General features: G+C 43.8%; 1 protein-coding gene across 5 annotated transcripts in view; it reads left to right on the top strand.

Moving 5' to 3' along the window:
- Window positions 1-20,232, top strand: part of EPS8L3 (EPS8 signaling adaptor L3) — a 190,032-nt gene that overhangs the window by 68,614 nt on the left and 101,186 nt on the right. Inside the window, exon 1 of one of the 5 annotated variants that reach the window (XM_061632589.1) lies at window positions 18,902-18,957. The exons of the other annotated variants lie outside the window; for them this stretch is intronic. The gene's annotated coding sequence lies outside the window, so the exon portion shown is untranslated. Of the gene's footprint in view, window positions 1-18,901; window positions 18,958-20,232 lie in introns of those variants that run through there. 5 annotated transcript variants of the gene reach the window in all.

The raw sequence follows: 20,232 nt of genomic DNA, 5'->3' as shown, positions 1-20,232 counted from the left end.
CAAATTAAAAACCACAGGTCCCAATACTGATCCTTGGAGACTCCACTTTCTACACCCCTCTATTGGGAGAACTGTCTGTTTATTCCTACTCTCTATTTCCTGTTCTTTAAGGAATTATTTATCCATAGGAGAAGCTGTCCTCTTAATCCTAAACTTACTCAGAAGTCTTTGGTGACGGACTTTATCAAAAGCTTTTTGAACATGTAAGTGCACAATGTCAGCTGAATCATCTCTATCTGTAGGCTTGCTGACACTATCAAAGAACTCTAAAGGTTATTTAGGCAGGAGTTTCCATTGCAAATGCCATACTGATTTTACCTCAGCAGGATTTCCTCCTTTCATCTTAAAAGGTGTTCCTGGCACCCTCCCAATGTTTTGGACTACAACTCTCAGCAGACCCAGCCAGCATATCTATAAACTTGACCTGTAATTTTGCAGATCCCATCTAGATTTGTTTGAAAAAAATGGTGCTAAATGGGCCTTCAGGTATGGAGAGGCAAGTTACATGTTTTTGTTGGAAGATCAGCAATGTCACATTTGAGGTCTTTAGGAATTGTCAAGTTGATGCCATCTGAACCCAGTGGTTTGTCAATTTTTAATTTTTTTAATTTGTCAACCAACCCTAGAACTTTGCCTCCTGTCACCACTATCTGCCTCCATTCTTCAGATTCCCTTCCCAAGAACGTTAGTACAGCCATAGGAATCTGCCATACATCTTCAGTTATGAAGATGTAACATCAAAGGCCTAGCTCTGGCCAAGCACAAGACAACTGAGTTTGAGATTTCAATGGGCCAATGAACATGGCTGGTGGTGAAGAGGTTAAAGGTTTATTAGAGCTAACTGTTTTCATAGAGCTGTCTGCATTTAGGCTTTCATCATTTGCAAGTCATAAAACACTAAAACAAAACTACTAATTAGCAGGTCTCAGTCTCTGTCTCTCCCCCTCCCCCTTACGTTCCTCACTAGCTGGAAGCCTCCCAAAAGCACAATGAGGATTCTTGCTTGGGAGGGGTCAAGTCTTCTCTATTCAAAGCTGGTTTTTCTTCAAGCTGGTGTTGAGGCTGATTGGGGCTCTTGAGACCCCTGGAGGCTTAATCTCTCTGATCTAGGCATCCATTATTTATACCTGAAAGACTCTCTGGGAGGGGGCACCTTATACCTATGAGATCATTATCTTCCCATCACCTAGATTGCTGGTTTAACCATCAGGTGATCTTTGTTGATCTCTCCTGACCCTGCATGTGGTACAGCTTCAGCTTGAGAATGCAGCTGTATCCCCAACTTAATGGCTTGTTTTGACTTTCAGGTGCTTTCTTTACATTAGCAGAGTGAGAACATTCGTAAGCTAATTAACTCCCTGTTCCCTTCAAAGCTAGAGAAAGCTATACGCAAGCCCACCTGATAAACAGGAGTGTGAGACAATCTGGATTGTTTTGGTTAACTGAATAACTTTTCCCAAAGGCTGGTTCACAGACAGAATGAAGCATTTCTCAACAGAGAGCCTGCATTTTGAACTTTCCAGATTCCAATACATTACAGTTACAGGGATACGAGGCATGAATTATGGTACAGAGGCCATGCACATACCATTCCTATGCCTCCAATAAATCTGCAAACGTTTGTTCACTCTATCCTTCTGAGGGGGCTGGCTATGTTGTGAGGGGGTGCCCCCCCTTTCTAGTTGCTCTAGTCTGAGGCTTGTGTTTCTTCTCCCTTTCCATGTCTCCTAACTGTCCAATCAGGACAACTACTCCCCCACACTGGACCCGTGTGCAGGCCCCAGTAGAGCTAGTAGAGCTCCCCACATGTATGTTGGAGCCCCTTTCATTAATCATGCTCTCATGCCAGCAGTAAGCAGCTGGGCATCAGGTCCCCAACCTAATAAATTCTTGCCTGCATGGCCATAGATCTCAATTGTTCTATGGCCTCATCAATTATGTGCCATAGGGGCAACAGTTCATTCCAGTCCATTGGCACAGGATATCTGGCCTGAACTGCAAGAATGCACCACTCCAGTGCATTTATGTACCGCTTTATTGTAAAAAAAAGCAGTTTACAGAAGGAATTAAAACTATAAAATTATTGGCAAAAATAGACAGATATTTAAAAACATTTGAAATAATAAAACCAACAATGAGTTAAAAACAGATAAAAAACACAATAGCTTCTACCTGCCTGGGTAGGCTGGCCTAAACAAAAATGTTTTAGCAGGTGCTGGAAAGAGTAGAATGAAGGCTTCTGCCTAATGTCGATTGGCAGGGAGTTCCAAAACATAGGTGCTGATTTCTTACAAGAGCAGAACAAGTACTATGTGGCACCTGTAACATGGAAAGCACACCTTGAACTTGGCCTGGTAGCAAATCAGCAACCAGTGCAGAGCAAAGGTATTATGTGCTGATAGGATCTCACTCATGTCAGAAATCGTGCCACAGCATTCTGCACTAACTGCAGCCCCAGGTCAGGTTGTGCTGCATGGGGATTTCTTTGACCTTGGCTGACTGGCTGCCAGGAAGTTTTTAGTTTTGGTTTTTGGTTAGGAGTCCTGACTCGTGGGATGCTGATTTTTCTGCCGTACTCATAGGAATCTTGTTGTGGTTGGTATGGTATTGCATTTAGGAAATCATCACTGTCTTTTGTTTTTCTTTTTCTATTTGCATTTCATTTTCCTTTAACCTCATTCCCTTACATCCATAGAAGCAACAACAGTGGTTCCATGCACTCAGCTCAACCCTCTTAAACCCACTGATGATGCACCTTGTTGGTTGCATGATGGTTTGTTTCTTGCCCAATAGTGGTAAAAGAGAATTTACATACTGGGCAGCATGGCTGCAATTGTTGTTGTTCCCAAGCTGCTGCCTTTGAAGGTATACCAAACCATATGTGTTTTCTCTCTGTCAATTATTACTCAGTGGAATTGGGTTGGCTGTCAAAGTGAGTTTATAGCAACCCACAGGGTAGACAGAAAGGGGTAGAGAATCTTCTTGCTCTTACTCATTTCTCAGATCTATTTCTGAAGTGAAGGGTCAAATCTGTAAAGAATTTTGGAGCAGCCATGTTAAAAGGTAGGGGCAGGGCATTCCAGGCAGGGGGTTGCCAACCCTGTGTGGATATGGATATCTTTTCAGTGGATCCCTAGTCAAGCTTGAGTTCTATGGGGCTTAGTCCCTTAGTAAGTATGTTTAGAATTGTAGCCTTCAGGGGCATCCATCTTTAGTCCTAAGTGTTCCCATCTGGCATCACAACACTAGGCTCCTTTCTTTCTACAATGGCCTTTTGGTGACTGGCCTGGCCTGAGGGCACTTAAACCCTTCTTGCCAGAAGCAAGTAGACTAGATTAAATGTTTCCTACCCGAGCTCCATCTTTTAGCTAAAATTTCTATCTTAATTTCCAGTCACAGAAATGTTTTTGTTTGAATTGTATGCCCAAGCAACTGTGGTTGATGCTTAATGTATCATGCTTAATGACATCACTAGGGCCCACCCATATGACATCACTCAGGCCCGCCCCTGAAATCTCAGGGTTTGGGATGCTTCTGACCTGGCAGCCCTAGAGTGGAGAGTAAAAGATATTTCACTTCTCTTCAAGTCAAAGATACATGTCCACACATGAGAGTCCTTCTGAATAGCTTCACCTCAGAAGAACAGGCCTTCTAGGAGCCAGAAAGAGGCCGCTGGAATAGGGCAAGCATTTTTTGGTTTCTGTGGACTTTTTGCCTTGCAGATTTTTTTAAAATTTACTGGGGTGCTACCACACAGTAAAGTAAGAGTGTAAATGGGTCATTACGATGTAGCAAATGGGTCATTGCCAACAGATTTATGGGTTTGTTTGCTTCTGCTTATCATATTTTCACTGGAATGGGTAAATCCAAATTAAATTGGGAGGGGGGGAAGGAATACAGGCTGGTATTTTGATGATGACAACAGCATGTGGACCCTGCAAAACACTTGCATGCATGAGAAGCACTCATCTCACAAGAGATACCCATACAGAAGCACCCTGTATTTCTTAGTCACTCAATAACTAATGTTCTCTGTTTTATGCTCATCCTCAGTACTAAGACAATGAGCAATAATAATTTTGAATGAATAAATTGCATGAAAGTGAAATTTCTTTTTTGCGAAGGCATCAATCTTAATTCAAAAGAACCCACAGATCCCCTCCTCATTCCCCTCACAAAATGTTAAGGTCTGAAACTGCAACTATTGCTATATAAGCCACCATTCACTCATTTGTTGAGGAATAAATAAAAAGCTCTTAATGAGCTGGCAGAATTTGATTATCTGGGACGATGTAGCAAACAGAGCAGACAAAAAAATTGGGAGTTGTGGGGTTTTGCTTTCACTTTCCACAGCCATTCAGCCTCTGTCCAGCTGAATGAAAGCACTGCTTGTGCACCCAAAAGTACTACTGAGGCCGATTGTATGCAGCTGCATGAAAGCTCTTGCGAGAAGCCAAATCTTTGCTCAAACAGATGAGGAGGAAATGTGTTCTGATTATTAACCTTCACTGAGGCATTCTTTCCTTCCAGTGTTTCCTATAATTGGTTAGAATTGTGGAGGCATCGTCTCTACTATGGAAAAAAAAAGGATTGTGTCATCAATCAGGTGTTAGGCCCTCAGAAACCACTAGTCCAAGACAGATGAGTGGGAGTTTTTTGCACCAATAACTGGCAATGCAGGGGCATTAGCAAGTGGTTTGATAGGACTTCTCCTTTTTTCCATGGCGTCAATAAAGCAACCCACATTCGTTCAATGGAGCTGTATCCTGACCCGGGGATTTCCAAGCAAAGAAGGCTATTGGAAACAGATGTGTATACACAGACATACACAAAGATGGATATAAATAAATTATAATCCTCTCTATACCTAGGAAAGGGGTGCTGCTGTAATGACTTCTGGCCATCTGCTCTACTCTGGATCAATCTGCTCTAATGTGACAGGGGACTTGAATAGGAAGGCATTGACACTGCTTCTTTGGCTGCAGATGACCAGGTAGCAGAGCCCTAAGAGAGACTGTGAGATCTGAGCAATTAATGGCATTGAGGGTTTTTTTAATCTAAAGTCCCCACACACATACACAGGTTGCAGAAGTGAAAGCTTTTAAATATTGCTTGTATGGTTCATAAGCTACTATGCATTTTTTAAAAGGAAAAGGATCATATTTTGTTGTATTTAATGACATAAATGGGGTGAGGGGTTTTTTTTGCTGAATTTGGCTGGGGTCTTTATCATCTTTGCAATTGGAGAAAGAAAAATGTGTGATTCCACTTCAGCACCATTGTGGCAGGCATGTGTTCCATGGATGAAGCACCAGCAATAACATCCAAAATGTAGACTAGGGATGGGGGAACATTTTTTAGCCCAACAGCCACATTCCCTCATGGGGAGCCATGTGCTGGTGGGGTGGGGGAGAGTACCAGAGGCAAAAGTGGATGGAGCAACACATTTGACTCTTAACGTTGGTACACAAAAGGCAGAGGTTTCTACTTACAACCACACATACATCTCTCCATCCAGGAGGCAAGCCAGAGGCATTATCACCATCCAGACTCATCTCAGCTAGGCAAAAGCACTCAAGGAGGGCATGGACCAGGGTTGGTAAGCGTTGCAGGCTAGGGGAAAGGGCATGGCCTAGGGGGAGTCCCTAGAACCAGGCAGATTGGCCCAGAAGCCACATGTGGGCCCTGAGCCTGAGGTTCCCTACCCCTGACAGGGAGCTGTCTCTTCCAGAAATTATGAGCTATAAACAGCACAGTTGTAATTCAACTAAAGAAGAGCTTGGAGGACAGTCGGACACATCTGTTCTTTGCAGCTAAAAGAGGTGTTTCCTTCAACCCCCATCCCAGGGTTGCTTACTGTCCTACAGCCTAATCTAGTTCACAGGGTTATTGTGATGAGAAAAGGTGGGGGAAGACCCATGTATGCTGATTTGGGCGCATGGTAGTAGAGGCAAGATATAAATGTAATAAATCAACTCGATTAAAGAAAACATTATTTATTATTATTTATTTATTAGATTTATATCCCGCCCTTTCTCCCAATAGGAGGCCAGGGCGGCAAAACTTAATCAATCATATGAGTTTTAGTTGTTTAATTAGTCATATCTGCATAGTTTTGCATGTGAGTAAAACAGTGCTGAAGGACAACGTAATTTGGTGTTTTGGTGGTGTGTTTGTACTGCATAGTAGGCTGTATTTTAAAAGAGGCATTTCCTCTTGGAGCTTGACATCAGCGATTTTTATAAGTAGCTGCATTAAAAATATTTGTTAAGCTTCCTGATTAATCTGACAAGAGTAGCAAGCAACTACTTTTTTCTTTTTGAAAAAATCAAAGATTTGTAATTTGTCTCATTTAATTAATTCAACTTGTACCCCTGATTTCAGGTAAGGAAAGAATTTGTAAAGATCTGGGGTATCTGTAATAACATATGTGAAGAGTTATTAGTATTTTTCTCCCCTAGGGTGCTTTCAGATAGACATTTATGATGGAATTGATACTCCTCATGTGCACATTATTTTCACATGTCTGCACAATATTATAGGTATCAAAATGCCAGCCCATTTTTTCCTCATTTAATCTTTATTTCCCTTTAATGTGGGAAATCTGATAAGTAAAAATAACCTATTATGTATCCACTGGCCCCCCGGGGTGGAAGTTCATTAGTGCTTCTTTGGGGTGGGTGGGTTTGTCATGTGTGTTTTTGGTGGGTGGCTTTTATCATGACACCCTCTACTTCCATTTGCTCCTCACCTGAAGACAACCTAGCCATTTTGTTTCCAGCAGTCCAAACAATATTTCTGATCACTGCATGCTGACGCCATGTCCCAATTCCAAGTTTCCGAGGGACTGTCTATGTGAGGTATTACCTCTGAAATTGTAATTGCAGTACACGCATCGGCCTTAAAAATAAAAAAAAGTTTTCACAAGAAGGACCTGTGCAAAGTAAAAGATGGCATTTCCACATACCCCTACTTCAGTGCTAGGGTTAGGATGGGTGGGAAAATGCTGTGTTTTCAAAATTAGGCAGTGGGATTTTTCTCCTGATAAGACTGGGGAGATAAAGCTGGGGGGAGGGGGTTCCTACAACTTGGCAGATCAGATCCAGCCTGCACATTAGCTTCCCCTAGTTCAATCCTCTCTTCTTTAAATAAATAAAAAGGCTGGAAGCAAAATAGGGAAAGCACCCAGCCTCCATCTAATATTAAAGATAAAATCAGACTGAGGCTACAGTCCTCAATGCACAAAGATTAGGGATGGGGGAGAAACTCAATTCAGTTTGCACACGAAGGGGAGTCTGTCTAATCTGCCTTGTCTGAAACAAAACCTGTGAACTGAACCATAGCATCCTTTGAAATTCGCCGTTCTCAGAATTCTGCAATACAGTTCTCCAGCCACGTAATGTGTACAAAAATGCATACACTATGGGAAAGTCTACATACTTGTGAAAATAACATACAAAATGGATTATATTAGGGGAAATTGTTTTGCAGAAACATATATATGAGGCAAAATTGCCCTCAATACGTCAGGAGAAAATCATGCCAAAATGCTGATAAATCTTCCTGAGGACTTTTTTTAAAAAAAAACAAAATTGCAAACTGAGGGAAATGTGGAGAACTGAATTTAAAATTGGAAAAATTAGAAACTGAGAGAAACTGAAATGACCTGATTCACCCATCCCTGCCAGTGAACACAATGGGATTTACAATCTGAGTAAAACATAGGATTGTGCAGTGAATGGGACAACATTGTTTTAACTATATTGTAATGAAGTGGGAGAGGGGTTAATCTGAATAATATCTCAAGGACACACACATCAGCAAGCCTGTGAGTCTGCAGTTGAAAGAAAAAGAAAGGGGGGAGAGGAGGATTGCAAACAAGGACAAAACTGGTTGGACAAGTTTAGCCGGTCACATCCCCTCTTGTGGAGAGATCGGCGCTGGTGGTCCAGGAATGATTGACATTTGCATAAGTAAGGAAATGTCCAGAGAGTTTTTGGAAGAGGACTTACCTTTTCCCTCCTTTCTGCCAGCTGCAGAATGTGCTAATTCTGCATCTGTGTGAAATACAAGCAAGTAAGGCTCAGGTGAGAGACTTCAGTTGGAGCTGTGGAGGCCCCCTTTATGGTATACGCCCTCTCTGGAAATCTGATGGGGGAGCATTAATGGAATATTAATTTTGTGAACCCCCACCTGTGCTCAAGCTGTATATTTATAAACTGTAAATATAACAAAATACCAGTGAATCTCTAGTGACTTGATATTAAAGCAGGGATGGGGAATCCTGTGGCCCTAAAGGTGTTGCTGAACAGCAGCTCCCCTCGTCATTGACCATTGGTCATGCTGGTTGGGGCTGATGGGAGCTAGAGTCCAACATCTGGAGGGCCACAGGTTTCCCCATCCCTGTTCTAAGGGAAACCAAACATGTGCATAACTAGATTATTCCTTAAATGTGTGCTCCTATGAATTATAGAACAGACTTCCAGAAAGAAAAAGGATTCACAAACTAATAATTGGCACGAGGGAGGAAGTCTTATCGTTTGTGACTATCTGACTCACAAACATTATCCAACAGGTGCTTAGAACACTCATGCAACTGCATTTCACATAGCAATCATATTTCCCAAATATAGATTGTGATTTGAGTGCAATACAATGGCCCATCACAAGAAAGCAGATGATGGAAAGCATGTGGACAGTGCACACCATCTGAAAAAGAAATGTACATTTATTGCTCAACAGATGATTGTATGAAAAGACCTTCAGTATTGAAAATGTTGGCCAGGCAGACGCTCCATTGGTGCAAGGAGCTCCTTTCTTAAAGCCCAAAGAAGTTGAGGCAAGAAAAACTAAACGTGTGTGGAATGGACAGTGGCCATGTTCTGGAATGGACACTACGACTGACATGACACAATCAGGAATGCAAACCACAGCGAGACAACAGAGCTTCCTGCTGGTTCCAGACACAAACTCCCTTCAGCTCAACAGCTGATTAAAACTGATTGGAGGGAAGCAGGAAACAGAAACTGCAAACATAAGGACCCCAACTTTATGTGGCTTTGCCTGTTTTTTAACAAAAATAGAAATGTGGGATAGAGTGAAGTTGAAAGACGTTAACTCTGAAGGCTGTAATTGGATTCACACACAGGTGTCAAGGGCCAACGGAGGCTCAGATAGATAACAGTCTACAGCAAAATGTAATGAAGTTACCCACTCGTTACTCAAAAAAGTAATAAATTACAAGTAATTCGTTACTTGTAACTAGTTACTTCCAAGCTCTGCTGACACCTCACCCCAAATCTCTTGATGACCGTTCCCAAGGGCTTCACATAGATGTTAAACAGCATTGAGAACAAGATGATGTTATGTAAATTTGCATAAATGTGCAGAGATCATCAATGGTCTGAGCTGCGTGTTTACCAGTGTGTGCATTTACCTGAGTAACAGGCTTTTACCCTGCACTGAGATCACTGAGACGTAAGACTCAGTAAAATAAAAAAGATACTTTATTTATAGAAATACATGGTAGATAGGAAAGGCATACCTAATTCTAACTAACTAACTAAGTTGAAGGCGCACCACCCAGGTTTGGGAATTGCCTTCATGGCTCAGGAGGGAGAGCAAAGACAAAGGTGTCTCCTCTCTCTCGGACAGCTGAAGAAGAGAAGAAGGACAGAAGGAGGAGGGACAGATAAGCTTCTCTGAGCATATCAGTCTGCGACGGAAGGAAGTCAGTCAGAGCATCACAGGTAAAGGTAGTCAAGCCTAGCCTTCTGGAAGACCCTAACTCTATCTCCCTTCTGGAACATAAACAAAAGTACAAAACAGAAGTTGCTCTTGCCCCCACTTCCAACACATGGTACCCTGAGACACCCCACAGTACAACTGCCAGGGGGATGAAAGACAATCACCCAATGCTGTTCTCTGAAAACGACCTTGGAGATAGGATCGGAACCACTGTAAAACAGTGCCTCCAATACCCATCTCACCAAGTCGGCCCAGAAGGATACCATGATCAATGGTATCAAAAGCCGCTGAGTGATCAAGAAAGAGTAACAGGGTTGCACTCCCCCTGTCCTTCTCCCAATAAAGGTCATCCATCAGGACAACCAAGGCCAATTCAGTTCCATAACCAGGCCTGAACCCAGACTGGAAAGGGTCAAGATAATCTGTTTCATCCAAGAGTACTTGCAATTGCTGCACCACAACCCTCTCAATCACCTTCTAAACAGATTGTATTTGCGACCAGTCAGTAATTGTCACAAACCATGGGTCCAGGGTGGGCTTTTTCAGGAGCGGTAGGATCACTGCTTTTTTCAGGGCATCTGGAACCACTCCCTCCCACAACGAGGCATTGACCACACCCTGGATCCACTCTGTCAAACTCCCTCGGCAAGCTTTAATAAGCCAAGAAGGGCAAGGGTCGAGAGGACACATTGTTGGCTGCATTGTCGCAAGCAGCACCGCATCAACTGAAACTGTTCTCAAGAAGTTGCAGCAGAGGTTACACTGGACGCCTCACTGGAGACTACAGTAGATGTGGATGAGGCATCAAGATTGCTATGGAGGCAAGCAACTTTACCCTCAAAGTGCCTTGCAAACAATTCACAGTGAGCCTCTGAAGGGTCTAAAACTCACTTTCCTGGAGCTGATGTCAACAGACCCCTGACAATACAGAAAAGCTCCACTGGATGGCTACTTGAGGATGCGATGGTGGCAGAGAAGTGGGCCTTCTTTGTCGCCCTCACTGCCACACAGTAGGCACAGTTATGATGTTTTACTCATGCCTGATCAGACTCACAGGACGTCTTTCACCACTTGCATTTTAGCCATCGTCCAGCCTGTTTCATTGCCCTTAGCTTACTGGTGTACCAAGGTTCACCAGTGGTGTAAAACACAAGGTGTTTTGTAGGGCAAGACCTTCCAATCCAGTGTAATTTTGCAACCTTAATTTTCTGGTATCTGACTGAATTTTACCTGAAAATGGCAACAGTCTGGAAGTGCCCAGAGACTGATGAGTTTCAAAAAGTTTATTGATCAAGCCTGGAAAATATAGTATATTGAATGGAAATTATTACTTATGAAAGAATTAACAAATATTATTAAATAACCATTTTCAAAACATACTACTAATAACAGAAAGGGAACCTAAAATGAACAGTTAATACATATAATATTGCCCTGGCTTGGTGTGATATTACCTTTCTCATCACCTGCTCCCACCTATGCTTAAGCCTCTAGGCATCTTCTGGCTTAAAATAGTCTATTAAAATTTCCAGAGAGGTAGATGTGTTTGTCTGTTGCAGCAAAAGGAGTCTTATGGCACCTTAAAGACTAACAAACTTAAGTCTCCATCAGTGGCCTCTGGTAGCACAAAAGCTACTAGTGACTACACTGTAATAAACATGTTAGTCTTTATGTGTTGAGACTATACAATAGTGACTGTTCTGTAATAAATGTGTTAATCTTTGCCACAAGACTCTGTGGTTTCTGTATTTGCTCTTTTTCCCTACTATGAATCAACCCCAGTGCTCCTAGCCAGGGCAGCAATCCATAGCCCTTCAGGTCTCCCCAGCTGTTCCAATTGAAATTTTTTCTTCTTCTCTCTCTCGTTCTGTCCATCTTCAGTTCAGACTCCCCCTCCAATCTCCTTAATTACCCTGGAAATTATCTTGGTTGACCAGTATTCTAAAAATGAGGTATTACCTCTCTTCCCCATTTATTTATTATATATAAATTAAACTGAACAGTGCAACCCATATGTGTAAAACTTAAGTTAGGTGGAGTAACTTGTTATTTTCAAGTACCATGCACTACATTGGTCCTCTTGGATGACTATTTTGGGTACTCTTATTAAATTAAGTATTTATAGGTCACCCTGAAGTTTGGCCTCCATGAATCACTGTGAGTTCCTTCTGTTGTGCTGTGTGTAATTGTGTTGCTTAATTTCGTTTAAAAGCAGCACCACAGCAAGCAGAGAGTAACAGCAGATGTTGAAATGTGTGTGCGCCAGCGTGTGCGTGCATTTCCCTAAGAAAGCAGGCTTTTACCCTGCATCAGCATCACTGAGACTGGAGACTTAGTAAAATAAGAAAAGCTAGTTTATTTACAGAAATACATAGTAGATAGAAAAGGCATACCTAGTTCTAACAAACTAGCTAAGTTGGAGGCGTAATGCCCAAAGGGATGTCTCCTCTCTCCTGGACAGCTGGAGAACAAAGGAAGGGAAAGGGTGGAAGGAGGAGGGGCAGGTGAGCTTCCCTAAAGACATGGTTGGTGGTTGGCGATCACACGTGCCCGAATAAGATTGTCTTCCGAGATAATTTGGTTGGAAGACGCCTGTGCGTGAATTTGTTTTATGTGGGGAGATTGGCGCACAACGATCAACACACAATCTTGACAGAAAAAGACTTTGATCCAATGGCATGGATACCATGACAATTGGAAGTCTTTTATCTGCTGCAGCCTTCACCCGCCTTCATAGCTGTTGTAACATACACATTGTTATCCTCCACCTGTTCTGTCATTGAGGACATTCTTGGATCGTTCTTTGTCTGGTTCCTCTCCCTTGACCTTATTGCCATGGGTGACCCTGCTGGGAGCACATGACTCCCAACAGCATCGCTCACAGGGTTCCAATGGAACATGCAAGCCCACTCAGCACAACAAGGTGATGATCCAGCAAGGATAAAGACATAACAGTCTAGCGACAGAAGGAAGTCAGTCAGAGCATCACAGGTAAAAGTAAACAAGCCTGTCCATCTGGAGGACCCTAGCTGTATCTTCCTTCTGGAGCACAAATAAAAGAACAAAACAGGAGTTGCTCTTGCCCCACTTCCAGCACCTTAGTCCTGTAACAACCATCTTGAAGCCAAGGGCCATTGTTCCACAGGAATGAGAGGGCTTGTTCTTGAGTGCAGCAGTTTTGTTCAACAAGCCAACAGTCCAGTTTACTCTTTGCTGCTTACCCCAGTCTGATCTAACATGCTTCCTAGTTGGGCCACATTCACACCATACATTTATTTCACTTTAAACAGTCATGGTTTCCACCAAAAAATTCCTGGGAAGTGTAGATTGCGAAGGGTGCTGAGGGTTGTTAGGAGACTTCTCATAGAGCTACAATTCTCCAAATGATCTAATAGTCAGTCCCTCTTCCCAGAGAACTCTGACAATTATAGCTCTGTGAGGGGAAGAGGGGTCTCCTAACAATTCTCAGCAACCTTCACAAACTACACTTCCCAGGATTCTTTGGAAGAAGCAGGGGCATCACAACCGGGGTGCGGAGGGTGCGGACTGTACCCGGGTGACACCCTGAGGGGGGTGACACCCAGAGCCGCCCCGCCCTGCGCCATTGCCCAGCAAAGGAGCCAAGAAGTGCTCCGGGTTGGCACAGCCAACTCCTCCTCGGAGGCGGGCAGGCGAGATGGAAAGCAGGTGCCCGCTTGCTGGCGGTGAAGCTGGCACGGGCCTTCCACTGCCAGATTGGAGCGCGTGTGCACATGCGGGAGGGCGCACACTGGAGGTCTGCACCCCCCCGCACTCCCACTAGTGACGCTGCTGGGGAGAAGCCATGACTGTTTAAAGTGGAATGCACATGTGGTGTGAATGTGGCTTGGTCAGTTTCTGCCATCTGTCATTCCAGGCTTTAACAGATCAATCTCTTCTTTCAGGTTTTGACTGATCAGTCTCTTCTTCTATCTGAAAATCTGATACATCAATCTCAGAATCAGCCCATGCCCCACCTTTTGTACTGAAATGGAAGCTACTTTTCTTTCAAAACACTCTGCAACAACACTTTTTCTCTGGCACGGTTCTTAGATGCCCAAGGGGCTTGCATGAAGAGGCACTATCAGATTGTTGCTATTGAGATTCAGTCACATATCAACAAATTCAGATTGCACAATTATAGTTGATTGGGAGGTCTTGTGCAACAAACCCACTTCCACAAAAGACTGGGCTTTGTCTGAAATAAGAAAAGTGAAATGCATAGGAAAGTGTGGGATAACGCTTGCTTTGATGCTATGTCATCTAAGTTCCCTGCAAACAACTTAGAATGAATGCTCATTAAATAGGCAATTATGCCTAATTTCTCTGCAAACAAATTGGGATGAATGCTCAAGAAACAGGTTGTCTAGAAGCATGCTCTGTCTCCTGAAGTTCTTTAGTGTGCTCCTAGCTAATATTGCAAATGGTTCCATGAAGTGACTTGAAACAACATTTGGCTGCATAGAGATCTATTGTTGCCTAGAGCCATTTTTGCTCTCTTTAACTCCTTCAGCTCTTGTGATCTTCATTTGTGACCTGGCTTCTTCCACATTTTTTTTTTTATAATCCTCAAGAAAGTTTCTCCTCTTCCATCGCTTAAGGGCCCTAGAATTCTCCTGTTCAACACATGCAGCTCATGATCAGCCACCCAATAGAGCCTTACATCAGCAAACACTTGCAAGCTTGCAGGGCAAAGGAACACCCAGAGAACACAGAACAGTCTGGTGTTTGAGGCATTGTAGTCCACCTGGGGTCCCAGTGTATGTGCATTAAGGTCAATTACAATGCCATCATTAAAAGGTACAAGTTGGATTTTTCCTCTCACATTTATACAGGAACATAGGATGCTGCCTTACACTGAATCAGTCCAGTCCATTGGTCCAGTCAGCTCAGTATTGTCTGCACTGACTGGCAGCAGCTCTCCAGGTTTGAGACAGGGGACATTCCCAGCCCTACCTGGAGATGCTGGGGATTGAACCTGGGACCTTCTGCATGCAAGACAGATGCAAGACTGTGCTATGGCTCTTCCTGATTTCAGTGTCAGTCCATAATTGCATTCAACTATAAAGGCAATTGGCAAAGGAATAATAATAATTGCTATAACTATTATTGTTTTTCAAAGTAAAAAAATGTACTTTCATGTTTGCCTGGCAACAGCAGAGAGTGAAATTGCTCTCTAACAGCTGGTAGGATTAGGGCATCCCCGTTCAGCCCCCCCCTCCCCTGCCTGGGGGATGAATCTGTGCAGCTCTTCAACTAGGATTTTGCTGTCTTTTTAACCTTTTTTATAGCTCTGCTGTCACCTGTCAGGTCCCCGAATCTTGTCAGACTCTTAAGGGGAGCAAGGTGAAGTCTTTTAGAGGGGAAGAAGAGGGGGACTCTTCCTCTTGCTGCCATTAGCAAGCTGGATTTTCACTGTCTCTCATCTGCCTTTCCTAATCAACTTGTTGTTACTTTCTTGCCTTCATACAGGAGGCCTTTTGAGGATGCGAACGTTGTTGCTGCAACAGCAGCAGCAGCAGCCCTTATTTGGGTAGATAGTTGGTGACTGCAGCAACTGGAGAAGCTAAAATCATGGTGCCATAATCCTGCCAGCCAACAGGGAACATTCTCAGGTTGCAATCCTATGCCTACTTAGGTGGGAATAAGCCCCACTGAATTCATTGGAATTTACTTCTGAGTAGCTATGTATAGGTCCGCACTGTCAGTCCAGGACTGCAGGATTGCAGTCCAGGACTGTCACTTCACTATATGAAAAGTTTCTATAACAGAGCTACAGCAACTGCTTTATCAGTGAAGGCTGCTCCATTAGGGCACATGGAGCACAAGCCCACTAACCTCAGTTTGCCCTCAGCCAGCCCCCACCTCCCTTTCTTCTTACTTACAGTCAGTTAGGGGGTGACTCTGCCTGTCATTGGCTCTGGCTTTACCTACTGTTGAGCTCCCTGCCTTCTGCCCTTCTAGTCCCAACGGGCACTCGGCCATTGTGTTTTTTCTATAGCTATTGAGAAAGTAAACATGTAGTGCAAGTAAGGGTTGAGAAAACCCTGAATTCCTAAAAGTAGAAGAAATTTCCATCTCCTCCCCACAAAGAGATACTGATGCACTTTAAATGGCAGGCGATGTCTCTGCACAGACATTATCATGCAAAGGAATCTGGATGACACTTTATGACACAACTGTCACAAATCCAGGAATCCTCTGTATAACCTTTGCATAAAAGCCCTGAGTACTTTAGCTGACATGGAGTAATTTAAGGACAAAGGCAAACACAGGAAGGAATCAGGAAGCCTAATCTCTCACTGAATGCTGTATTCTCGTGAAGGAAACAATGCTAGGCTCCATAGCACAGCTTTCCCCAACCTGGTGCCCTCTAGGTGATGTGTGGGGCTGATGGGAGTTGTGCTCCAACATCTGGAGGGCACCAGGTTGAGGCAGAGCTGCCACAGAATTTCTGGTGCTCACAGTGGGCCTTTCCGCTGTTCTGTACTGTCTCTGAAAGTGAACCACACTCACATTTTAGTGCCTGTGCAATACTCTCCTACAAGCAACATTTCATGAGATATATCACAATTTGTGATATTTAGCCCCTAGATATAATTAGGAGGAGGGTAGCTTCCCTGGGGAGGGAGTAGAAGAAATAGCCAGGCTTCTGTTGGCTTTCCTTCTCTTTTAAACGTTTTTGCAGATTTGATCTCTCATGCAAGAGTTATACAGCAGGGAGGAAAGAGCCTCTTAATAATAGAGGAAAGCCCTCTTGAAATAACACTGAACAAAAGTTTCCCAAAATAATGAGGGCACTGCCTTGGAGAAACAGCCTTAGTTGCTTGCATTTCCCCTCTCCCCTTCTTCTAAGCTAGATTTATACTCCTGTGCCAGTAGGGAAGTTGCATGGCCTCTGAAGAATTTTTTAAACAGCACTCAAACAACCAGTTCATAAAATGACACAAGGAGAAGAGTTGTGTCACTCGTCACTAACTGGATCACAAAGGTGCCTGTGGTGACTCTCATGCAACCATGTGCCAAGCAAGAGCCATAATATTTCTGTAGACGGGAGATAATTGCGTCTTCTGCTGGAAGTATCAGATTTCCATGATGTCCAACAGTGTGATCTGAGTGCTTAGAAAATGTGACCAACCCACAACAAAAGTGCTAGCATGAAAGAAGACATGCTGACTGTGTGCAACAAACAATAATAAAATGTGCATTTGTTTTTGAGGGGAAAGAACTCAAATCTGATTGCGCAGAAGGGAGACACCACAGTGTGAAGTGAACAAAATGATGCCTGCTGTCGTGATTGAAGCCAACAGATGATCACACATTGAACTGGCCTTGAACTCAACACTTATGCTAATGGCTGTGGTTGTGCTTCATGAGCAAGTTTTTGAGGCTCACTGAAACCAATGTGGTTATTGCTAATTTGCTCCAGTTAAGGTTCTGACCCCTAAATGTTCAGAGAAGTAAAAATGACAAAGAAGCTAATAAGCATAGCACTAGTTCCAAACGTTTATTTATTATTTTATTTATTACACTTATGTTCCACCTTGTTCCACGTTGAAGCTGGTATAGCACAGTGGGGAGTAGAGCCACTGTGGGGAGCCAGAGTCTGTGAGTTCAAATCCCCACTCGTGTCTCCTGGGTGTCAAGGGCCAGCTAAAGATCACCCCCACAGTGAATGGCTCAGGGGTTACGTGCCCTGCCACTTGTGCAGCCGTGGGCAAGCTGCATAGTCCCAAGGAGCCCAGTTGCCCCCCAGCTGGCAGTTGCGGACAAGGAAGGGGCTGGCTTGTGCAGCTGTGGCAAGCTGAGCAGGCCCTAGCCAGCTGGGGAGGACTAGCCTCAGAGGGAGGCAATGGTAAACCCCCTCTGAATGCCGCTTACCATGAAAACCCTATTCACAGGGTAGCCATAAGTCGGGATCGACTTGAAGGCCGTCCATTTTCATGTTCCATCTTGCCTCCAAGGAGCTCCCCCCTCTCCATTTTCTCCTTACAACAACCCTGTGAGGTAGGTTAGGCTGAGAGACTATGACTGAATGGAGATTTGAACCCTGATCTCCCTAGACCAACACTCTGGCCACTACACCACACTGGCTCATCCTTAACCATTGGCCAGGCTGGCTAGGCCTTATGGGAGATGAAAGCCAATGTCTGGAGGGCAAAGGTTCCCCATTTAAGAGAGTGACAGTGACTAGAACTATTGGATGTTATTATTTTAATTGGTTCAGATTGCAATACTAAATACATTTATTAAGGAGAAAACCCCACTGTACACAATGGAACATCCTTCCAAGTAACATGCATAGGATTGTGTTGTTGGGCTATTTAATGCCACCAATGATTTACTGTTGTGATGTTTTTATTGTATTTAACTGTCATTTGTAACTGCTGCCCCCAGGAGTATTTATACTAAAGATGTGGGAGAGAAACACTGTAAACAAATGAACATGTAATGTGCTTAAGTTATTCATGCTGCATTCTTAATTTAAGGGGAATGTTTGCTCCAGTTAATGCATGTAGTGAAGTACTGATGAGTTTCTTGTTAAATGAAGATCCTCCTTTAGCATAAATGTGATCAGAGAAACAGGATGCTTAAGTTTCCCACCTGCAGTTTTCTGATCAAAATATGGACACCTGTATCAATTTGAAGAGCTGTAACTCAGTGACAGAGCATTTACTTTGAATGTAACAAGATCCCAGGTTCAGTCCTTGGCATGTCCAGGTGGGGCTGCGGACACCCTGCAACCCTGGAGAGCTGCTGATAGTGTAGACAATACTGAGCAAGGTGGGCCAATGGTCTGGTTCAGCATATGGCAGCTTCCTAAGTTGCCAACTTCCTATATTTGTATCATTTGTGCCATTGAGCACAGCTCTCCTAATGCAGCTTCCCAAATGGCTGCTTACATTTCATCTCTTCCAACTCTCTGAGTGCGGTCCTGTACACATCTACTCAGAAGTAAGCCTCACTGATTTCAACAGGACTTCCTCTTTAGCCTAAAGTTTCTCAAGAGTGTTTGTGAATTCTGGCATGAGTTCTGAAGGCAACCAAAATGGCAGGTATCAATTAATGACCAAATTGCTCTGGAGCTTTGCAAGAAAGCACTCTTGCTTGCCGGGGGAGAGACAGCGATCTGGAGACAGAGTTGGATTCAGAAAGTATATGGAAATTAACCACCGCTGGATTTGGTTCAAGGTCAGAAAATAGTGGCTCTAACTTTGCTCCTCTGTAACTTTGCCCCTCTGGGATCAAATGAAAAGCATTCCTGCTTTCAAATAGTTGTCCTTCCTCGATATCAAAGAGGGTGATTTAAGAAAGGCTGTTCAGCTGCTTCTTTTGCAAAAACTGTGTTTAAAAATCCTCAACAGGTCAAGCCAAAGTTTGCTCTGGTTAATTACCTGGTCGGGATATTCAGTGAAACAAAGCCTGACAATGATTGGATGCCTCCAAAGCAGGGAACAAAGGGCAGGAGCAGATCCCAAGAAAGGGGGAGGCAGGGTGTTAAAGGGAACCTATTCAGGCCAAGAAGGCATAACAAGGGGCATAGAAGAGGGGTCGTACAGAAGGGCCTGGGACTTAGAGGGTGACAGCGAATGTAGCATCAGGCCGAGGCTGCAGCATCAGAAATCTCGAAGACTTTCTATTCCCTGTGTGGGCTACCTCCACTGACAACAAAAGCACATTCCAGGGAATCCGCATGTATTGCTGCAATTTTGTTCTTGCTGTGGTGGTTCAGCACAGAGCCTGCTTTGGTTTGCATCCAAAATCCAAGTCACTGAGACTGAAAAACACCCCTCAGCCCGGCTTGCTGTGCCTGCAGATATTCCCACTAGAGCTCCCCCCGCCAGCAACTCCTTTGTCTTAGCAACATGCACATCCCTGCACAATGTGAGCAACAGGTACCAGCTAGGTATCCTAGCTGGGGTGGGGATGGAGAGAGATGAGGGCAGCTGCATCCCTATGCTGACAGGCTCAAGATGGAGACAGTATTGGCTTTGATCCCTGAAGAAACTGACTTCCAAGGAAGTAGCCATGACTGTCAGATGTGAAAGACTGACAGGTTTCTTGTGGCGGGGGTTGGGAGTGTTTAAGTTGCCACAGCCTCTTTCTTGTTTTTATGTGGAACTATCGGGATCTCTGGGGAGATCAGAGATAATTTGACACAGAGTTATCTAAAAAACAATCAAAGGGCAACCAGTTCATAATGTGTTCATAACGGTTTGTAGACAAAAAGCATAAGGGCAGGCAGCACATAAAACTCCCCCCCCCGTGTCTTTCCTGGTTATGAAAGGGTGAATTGGCAGAAATGGGTCGAGTCACAGCCCACATGGGGAGTCATTGTTTTTCCTGGAGATTTCAGGATCTGAGCAATTAAGCTGCAGGTTTGGGTAACCGCTGCCTCACACTTCACCTCATTGACGTGAGGACGGATATTGGCTTTGCTGACAGAGAGTCTGCGGGATGCTGTGG

The sequence above is a fragment of the Rhineura floridana genome, chromosome 6, assembly GCF_030035675.1.
Source record: "Rhineura floridana isolate rRhiFlo1 chromosome 6, rRhiFlo1.hap2, whole genome shotgun sequence".
Taxonomy (NCBI): Eukaryota; Metazoa; Chordata; class Lepidosauria; order Squamata; family Rhineuridae; genus Rhineura; species Rhineura floridana.
This window is presented reverse-complemented; position numbering and strand designations above follow the sequence as displayed.